The following is an 8,638-nucleotide window of genomic DNA, read 5'->3' as shown; positions in this document are numbered from 1 at the left end:
CAGAGGCAACCAGCTAGTGAATATCCTTTAAAACGCTTGCCAAAGAGACAATGCTGTATGTGCACTATGCTTCCTTTCGTTTAATATTTAATCCTGGAAATATCTCTTATGCTAATTGTAAATCACATTCATTCTTCGTAATGATTTCAGGCTGTTCTTTTCCATGGATTACCATTATTTTAAGAACTGCTTTCATACTTTAAAAATTTAGATTTTTCTTTTTCTTTTCTTTTTTTTGGCTAATGGAAAGTAATCTTGTGGTGAATATCCTTTTAGATATTTTCATGAAATTTTGCAAGATTATCTTTGGGTAAATTCTTGGAATTGGTGAATGGCTGGTGGTGGATTGGTGAATGGATTGGAATGGTGATATGGCTTTGACATATGCTTAAGTTTGTGATAGATATTGCCAAATTTCCTCTCCAAAGGCCATGCTAATTTACGTTGTTATCAATAGTGAATGAAAGCCCCTTGCTTCCCATATCTTGGTCTGTACTCGGTATCATCAAACTTTAACATCTTTACTAATGTGACAGATGAAAAATAGTATCTCGTTATTTTGATTTCACTTTCTTTATGTATGAATGAGGCTGAGCATTTTCCCCTGAGCTTATTGGCTTTTCAAAATTTCATTTTTACTTGGGGGTGGGAGAGGGCTATTATCTGTTTATATTATCTTTTCGTCTTATTAATGTGAGCTTTTGAATATTAAAAATTAGTGTTTTATTTATCATATATATTGCACACTTTAATCCATTTTGTCATTTGCTTAAGGTATTTATTTGCCATGATTTCAAAAGTTTTTTTTGTAATTTAAGTGATTAATCTTACACATTTTAATGTATGGGTTATACAAACTATAACTGTCTTTCACTGCTAAATTACAAACCCAACTCCATATGGTACATTTGATTGGCAAAATTTAGGCCACATGGTTATGCCTTAGGTATAAGGGATCCTGGGAATGCAGAAAATTGGACTTAAAATAAGTTGGCACCATGAAGGTCCACTTCAGTCTCCATCTATTCTCTTCTGGTTTGTTACTAAGTTTGTATTGTTTCTTGGGGACAGAGATATATCTGTTATCTACATAGTTCCTAAGGAAAGTAGAATTTTCTAGCACACTACTGTGGTTCGAAAGTCCTCTCATGCCTTTTTATCAGGAGACAAAAAGGAACTTGAATACAGTAGTCCCCCCATTATCTGGTTTCTCTTTTCATAGACTCAGTTACCAGCAGTCAACTGTAGGCATATGGCCAGAAGGTCAGTAGTAGCCTCATGCTATAACACAATGCCTACATTCTTTACCTTAGTACATCTACTGGGTGTCTTGAAACATATCTCCTATAGATAAGGGGCAACTACTGTGTATCTGTTGGTTTTGCCCCTAGTATGCGGATGAGGTAAATATACTTACAGTAGAGAATTTTCAAGGTGAATAACTCATCTGGAATTGTGTTTTTAGAATTCAGCATAAAGAGTTAATTCACGTATGATTTAGTTATTTTTATTCAAAACAAAATATTTGAAAACTTAGATCCAATTTAATACACTTTTGTTGAACGTATATTATGAATAAGGCCCTGTTCTGCTCTCTACATTCACTGAAGTTACGAGAATTCTTTTATATCCTATAATAACATTTTCAAGTTTTATAGCTTAGTATTCAGGAAGAGGATGAGAAAATGCAATTGTTCATATTAAAAGCATCCAATTTTGGCAACTTTTTGATGGTCTTTTGAGCCAAAGTATATTTATTGCTGCCACACAATAATTGAACACAGTCATAAAAAAAGAAATTACACATATAAAATTAAGTAGAAATGATTAATCTCTTAAAGCACTCTGGTATATTGAATTATTAAGTTAAAAAAATGTATCAACAGTACACTTGTCAGCTTTAGACTATAATTTCCTTTGTAGTGCTACTAAACATGAAATTTGGGGGGAATTTTGAGCCTCACTAAGTCACAATTTAGACATTCAGTTGGCATATATTAGATTTTTACTCTTAAATTTATTACTTTGACTATTTTTATTTATTACTTTCATTACTTTTCTATAAACGAACAGATCTTAAAGAGCATCACATCCAGGTACATGAAGACAGAAATAGTCTGTAATAGAAATGCAATAAGAAATTCTAATTACCCTTTGGCTTTTCTTAATTTTCATGGAAAATCTATTTTGAAATTGAATATCTTTTGATTAAAAAATAATTATCATCAACTCTATTATCTAATGTAAAGGTATTTTTAAGTGCGTGAAATAAAGCAAAAAGTGAATCCACTTTTCTCCTCAATTATTAGGGGTATATATTTTTGTATGGGGGTTATTTGGGAGTGGGTCAGTTATGGTAAGGTGTACAAATGGACTTTAGAGTCAATGCAGAGGAAGAGAAGTAGAGAAAACAGAAATAAGTCATGAAATATGATTTATAAAGACCACATCCTTTTTATTTATTTTTTTTTTATTTTAATTTTTTTAAAAGATTTTATTAATTTATTTGACAGAAAGAGACAGCCAGCGAGAGAGGGAACACAAGCAGGGGAGCGGGAGAGGAAGAAGCAGGCTCCCAGCAGAGGAGCCTGATGTGGGGCTCGATCCCAGAACACCGGGATCACGCCCTGAGTCGAAGGCAGATGCTCAATGACTGTGCCACCCAGGCGCCCCAAGACCACATCCTTTTTAAAAACATAGAATCATTATCACCTTAATAAAAATTCAAAAGCCTCCAGAGTGTCACAAGTAGAAAGTTAACTCAGAAAAAGTAAAGCAGAGCTATGCATCCATCCAGTCATTTATCCTATATTCCAGAAAAGTGTCATGGAATACACTTTATCAGTATGGTGACTAAGGTTCCAGGATTACTAATATTTTTAACAAGATTGCTTAAAAGGCTTTGTCCCTTGTCCATAGCACAATGGTTGTGGCTGTGCTCTCATCACATAGCCTCTCATGAAAGTATTCTGGACACTGAAAGTCCCTATGTTAAGTGACTAAGGTTGAAGAAAAAGGAGAAGACCACAGCTTGCAATGCATGAATTAACCAGAAGAATAGGCTGGAGCTGGATAGTTAAAATTGGATTCCATTTTTAGTATCTCTGGTAGTAGTGATAATATGTAACTATAGCTAAAACTGACTAGTACTTTCTCTGTTCAAGTTTCTGTAGCCAGCCTTTAGATGCATCATCTTACTCAACCTTCATCTTCATTCAACCTTCAGCAACCTTGTGAAAGTGGTGCTTTTATTATCCCTATTTAAGAGATGGGGAAACAAAATCTTCAAGAGTTTAAAAATATACCCAATGTTATATGGGCAGAAAACCATTGAGCTAGGAGTCAAATCCAGTTTTATAAGACTGCAGAACTTCAACTCCAAATCACTGAATTTTACTGCTCTTTCCATAGCATCTTTTTATGTGATAAATACATCACCACTCTAGATCTCTTAAAGTGGGGAAAAAAATCAAAGGGAAATTTATTCTACTTTCAAAGTTAAAAATTTAGTCCCTAGGACGAATAGACTACTCTAAATAGGATAGATCTAGTATTTATTTATTCATTTCAATTAACATTTATTGAACACTTACAATAAGCCAGGTCTTCTTCATATTATCCCTCTTCTAAAGATATTACAGTCTAAAAGACAAGTGTGATTGAATTTCAGAGATTCCATAAGACAGATCTGATTAGAGAAATAAAGAAAGTAAAGGTAAATAATAATTATATCAGAATACAAGTGGTAATGGTTGGAAGTGTGGTAGGAGTTTCCTGAGAAGAAAGTTTTTATGAGATAAATTCTTGAAATGAGTCTTCACAGGAAGATATATCTTTGCCAGTCCAGCCGAAGGTAAGGTATAGGGTAGGATGAGGGTTATTAGGTAGTGCTAGTCAGGGATACAGATGGGGGTAAGGAAAAAATCTTGGATAGAGGAGACTGTTAGAAAAGATATGGAGACATGGAAGAGCGTTGACTGCTCTGGACACTGTAAAATCTAGGAGGAACTCCTTGTTTTAAAAGGAAGAAGAAGTTGAAGAAGAAGGTGAAGGAGGAGGAGGCAGCGGGGAGGAAGAGGGGAAGGGAGTGGAAGGAAGAAGAAGAGGGAAGGCCAGACGAAAAAGATGAAGAAGGAGGTGGAAAGAGTGAAAAATAAACCTGGAAAGCAAATCAAGAGTTTTGACTTTAATCCATATGATAAAAAGAGTTACTGATGAATTTTAAGCCATGAAAAAAAATCATCAAATTTATGTTTTGGAAATATTACTGTTATATGAAAGATGAATTTGAATTGTGGGGAAAGTGGTATGGAAATTTAGCCTACAGAGTAGAATAGAGATAGAAAAAATATCTGTGAAGTATGAAAATAAGTTGATAACTCCTATCCCCATATCATGTAATCATTATAATTCCAAACCTACAGGACTATAATTAATTAACACAGCACAATGTCTGGCAAATAACACATGCTCAATACATACTTGGCTCAGAATTATGGCCTTGAGGTAATTTGAAGGAAAGAAATAATTGTTCAGTAGAATAAATTTTCAAATGATTGTAGGTGATCATGGGAACTTTAACACATTACTCTTCACAGTCTTCATCACTTACTCCTGAGGAGTACAGCATCAAGGTGAAAATGAACAAAATGAAAAATATATCGCATTGGTGTTTCAGATGTCACTATATGTGCCCAATAGGAGGGAATGGAGAGGGACTTAAAATAATCAATTTATGACTTTGTTTGCAAAAAATTCCCTTTGAAAATAGTTTTTGCATAAATTACCTTCTAAAATCTCTAAACACTTTGGGAAATATGGTTTTTTATTATAAAATCACTTTTGTACCTGAGAGAAATAAAAGATTTAATGAGTTTTAGAATCATGGTTGCAAATCTTCATGTTGTACTAGTTATACTCTCTGAAATGTATCCCCCAGCTATGTCAAATAATTTATTTGTTTTCAAGTGAAAAATGCTTCTGGATTAGAATGGCAAATCTCATTTCATTTCTCACTTATAATATCCGCATATCCATTATTGTACTGTTGTTGTTTATCAGTGAAATTGGGGAAAACTATTTCAGGTTTCTTAGTGAGTAAATAACAGTTAAAAGATGATAGAATTTACTTTGTTATCCAAATTCAAATTATGCTAGAAATAATTATTGCTTAGAGGGAGTACATGATTCCCTCCCAAATCAAAGTGCATAGCCATTCAACAAGGTAGGAGTGTCTGTAGACCTTCCTCTTAGATTTGTACACACATAATGCATAACCAAACCATCAAGACTGGGCAGTAGTCCTGCCTCAGTCCTCCTTGAAATCACCTCAGCATTCTAACAATTCACTATTTGAAAATAATGGCAGGTTTAGGCTGTGACCTTGTTTCTAGGTTGCAAGGAGACAAAAAATTTTTAAGGTACCAGAGACATTTCCATAACAAAAGAACAAATATAATTCTTTATATATTCATCTAGCCAGGCTGGAAGACATTTCCTTACTACTTACCAAGGTCATGATTTTCTTTTGGTTTTCCTTTAGGACCTTATGTTAAAATATTGCCGTCTTGAATTTTCATCTTTAATCATTCCCTCTTACTTGGCCTAGAAATATGCTCACATTTTGCATATCAAAAATTCTTTCCCTTAAGGGTTTTTAAACACCTAAAATTAATATCCTTTCTCTTTCTCTTTTTTCCTTTACTATAATAATTGTGGTTCCCCATCTCTTATTTCTGGGAAAAACAATAGTTTCTATCTTTCAAACATCAAAACTGAGTCCTTTCAACTCCTTTACCTTCAAAATTCTCTTCCAACCAGTCACATAGTCAATTCTACCCCCCGCCCCCATGTCTGTCTTCTTTCTGATCGTGCTGTCCAGGAGGAAATTTTCATGATCTCGTGTCTGAATTATTGTAATTGTCTTTGCTGGGGAGGAAAAATTTTACTGTATCCTTCAAGCTTCTGGTTGGTCTAAGAATCAAATTGATATGAAAAAGATTAACAGGAGAAAATCAAATTTAATTTTGTACATATGGGAATCCCATAAAAGTGAGATTCCAAAGACAGGCAAAATGAGATATATATGTCATCCCAAACTAAGAAGAAAGGGGTGTGGGCTGGGATTTCAAAGGGAAGGAAAGCAAATCACAGGAAGATGAAAAGGAGTTCATATTTGGTAAACAAATGTTTGCTGGGCCATACAGAAACAATGGGACACAGAAAGGAATTTTAACCAATAGGCTTTGCTTAATTTCTTTCTGTCCACTATTCTAGTTAATATTATACTGTATTTATCTATGGTGATAGCTCTCTTCCTAGAGTAGGTTCTCTATCTAAATTCTTTTAGACAGTTGGGAGAAGGTCAAAGTTTCTTCCTGAGTCTTTTGGGCTTTTATTGTTTTCAGTTCAAACTGATCTGTATGCAAAAGTGACACATTTTGGGGTGACTGATTCTGAAATCCTACCTCTTCAAACTGTTTTTTTCCGCTTTAGAACCCCTCCCTTTGAGCTATTCTAAACAAAGCTGCAGGATTAATTCTTCTAAAGCACAGCCCCCCCCCCCCATACGTAAGTAATACTCATGCTAATAACAATAACAACAACTACAAAATTCAATTGCTTCTCATTTTCTTCAGAATTCTTTACCTAGCATCCATAACCCTTCTAATTCTGGAAGGTTTGAAACCTATTTTCACAGTTATATTTCTCACTATTCTTTTTCGTGCATCCCATTTGCTTTCTCATTTTATTCCCACTTCCCATCACCTCAGGCTTTCCACCCATATGCTTTTTTTGTTTGTTCTTTTCTTTGTCAGAAATCCTGTGTTCTTCAGTTGAAATCTTACCTATCATTTAAAACTCATCCCATCCCATCTTCATTAAAACTCGTCCCACAAAGAAGATGGGATGGGATTCTTAATAATCAAGAATATTATCAATTCCTTGATAAGTTGTCTCTGTCCTATGAACTAAGTTTTAAAAACAATTTTTGCTTTTGGTAGAAACAAGTTATCTAGGCAGAAGTTTTCTTTTGATCCAGTTATTTTCTTTTGCATAAGTTCATTAACACAAGGAAATTTGTAGAGAGGGGCTGACTGCATTTGTTGGACTCAGAGAAAGTTTAGTTGTAAATGGAATATTTTGGATATTATCATCATTCATCTACAAAAAGCCCCCTCTTGTTTATTTTTTTCCCTTCGTCCCCATTCCTTTTGCCATTTTCCTCTGCTCATGTAATAAGTGCAAATAAATTGTGTCTTTTGTTTATGTGTTCTTATAAAATGAGTACTGTTGGTGCAAATATATTTAATTTAAATGGTTTTCTTCTATGCATCTAATTTTATTTCTTATTTTTTATCTATGTTGCAACGTGACTCTGTAGTTTACTTATTCTAACCAATGCCTAGTACTCCGTGTAGCTGTTTTTTAGACATATGTGTGTATCTTCATAAAAGTTATTAAAATATAGAAATGACTTTATGTGGATTGTTAAATAGTCTCTACTTAGGGTTTCCTGAGGGCTCCTTCACTAGATCTTTGGATCTGTCCACAATCCAGCATCTACAGGGTTAACATGGAGCCCTCTTTTTTGGGGGGGTGTGGAAGTGGGAGGTCTCTAGGACACTGCTTTACTGCTGAGGCTGATACTCATTTTGACTGGCTGGGGCTGGTGTTATGAAATGTGTTACATATTTTGAGTATCACCCTAATTGGTGTGAATCTACCATATTTGGCTTATTTGTTCTTCCAGTGACAGACACTAGATTGCTTCCAGTTTGCTGCTGCCTCAAACAATGCTTGATGAACATCTTTGTGTATGTCCCCTTATGGACAGGTGTGAGAATTTCTTGTGATATGCTATTTAATATGTTACAGAATTTCTGGGTCATAGGTTGAAGCTGGGTTTTTGACCCATCATCTGTTCACACAGGAATGAGTAAACAAAGAAAGCCCCAGGGAAGCAATCTCCTTTAGGCAGTAGGGTGGGATTTACATAAAACCTATTGTAGAGAACTTAATCACATGGTCATGAGTAGCTGCAATGAAGGATGGAAGATGTAGTTTCTAACTGTTTTGCTATGTGCTCAGATAAAATTATTACCATATAAGAAAAGGAGATAGATTTTATAGAACTATTAACAATCTGCCATGTGAACAAGAAAGGGTTAACTTAGAAGGCCAGGGTTGCTCAAATTCTGCAAATTCAGAAGAAAAGCTTGTCTTCAGGACTGACCCTTGATCAGTTCTTGGGAGATGAGCTCTGAGTTTTTGGAATATTTTGCCTGGTAAGTGTTTTTGTATGCATAAGTCCCTAGTCCTTGAGGTAACAGTTTGATCATCTAATTTATGTAAACAATGTGATTTATGATAAACACTTGTGCTTTGTGAGGGGCTGGAGTCTAAGTAGCTGAGGTCAGTCACGCAAGCAAGTACCACATGCCTATGTTACTGCCCCCACTAAGCACCTTGAACTCTAAGGCTCAGGTGAGCTTCCCCGGTTGACAGTGTTTGGCACACATTTTCACACACTTGCTGGGAGAATTGAATGTATCCATGTGATTCCACTGAGAGAGGATACCTGGATACTTGTGTCTGGTTTCTCTTGGAGTTTGCACCATAACCCTGTTCCCTTTGC

This window comes from Ursus americanus, chromosome 9 (genome assembly GCF_024610735.1).
Source record: "Ursus americanus isolate L20-20 chromosome 9, mUrsAme1.1.p, whole genome shotgun sequence".
In the NCBI taxonomy this organism is placed as follows: Eukaryota; Metazoa; Chordata; class Mammalia; order Carnivora; family Ursidae; genus Ursus; species Ursus americanus.
The sequence above is the reverse complement of the archived record's forward strand: the minus strand, read 5'-3'. Positions refer to the sequence as shown.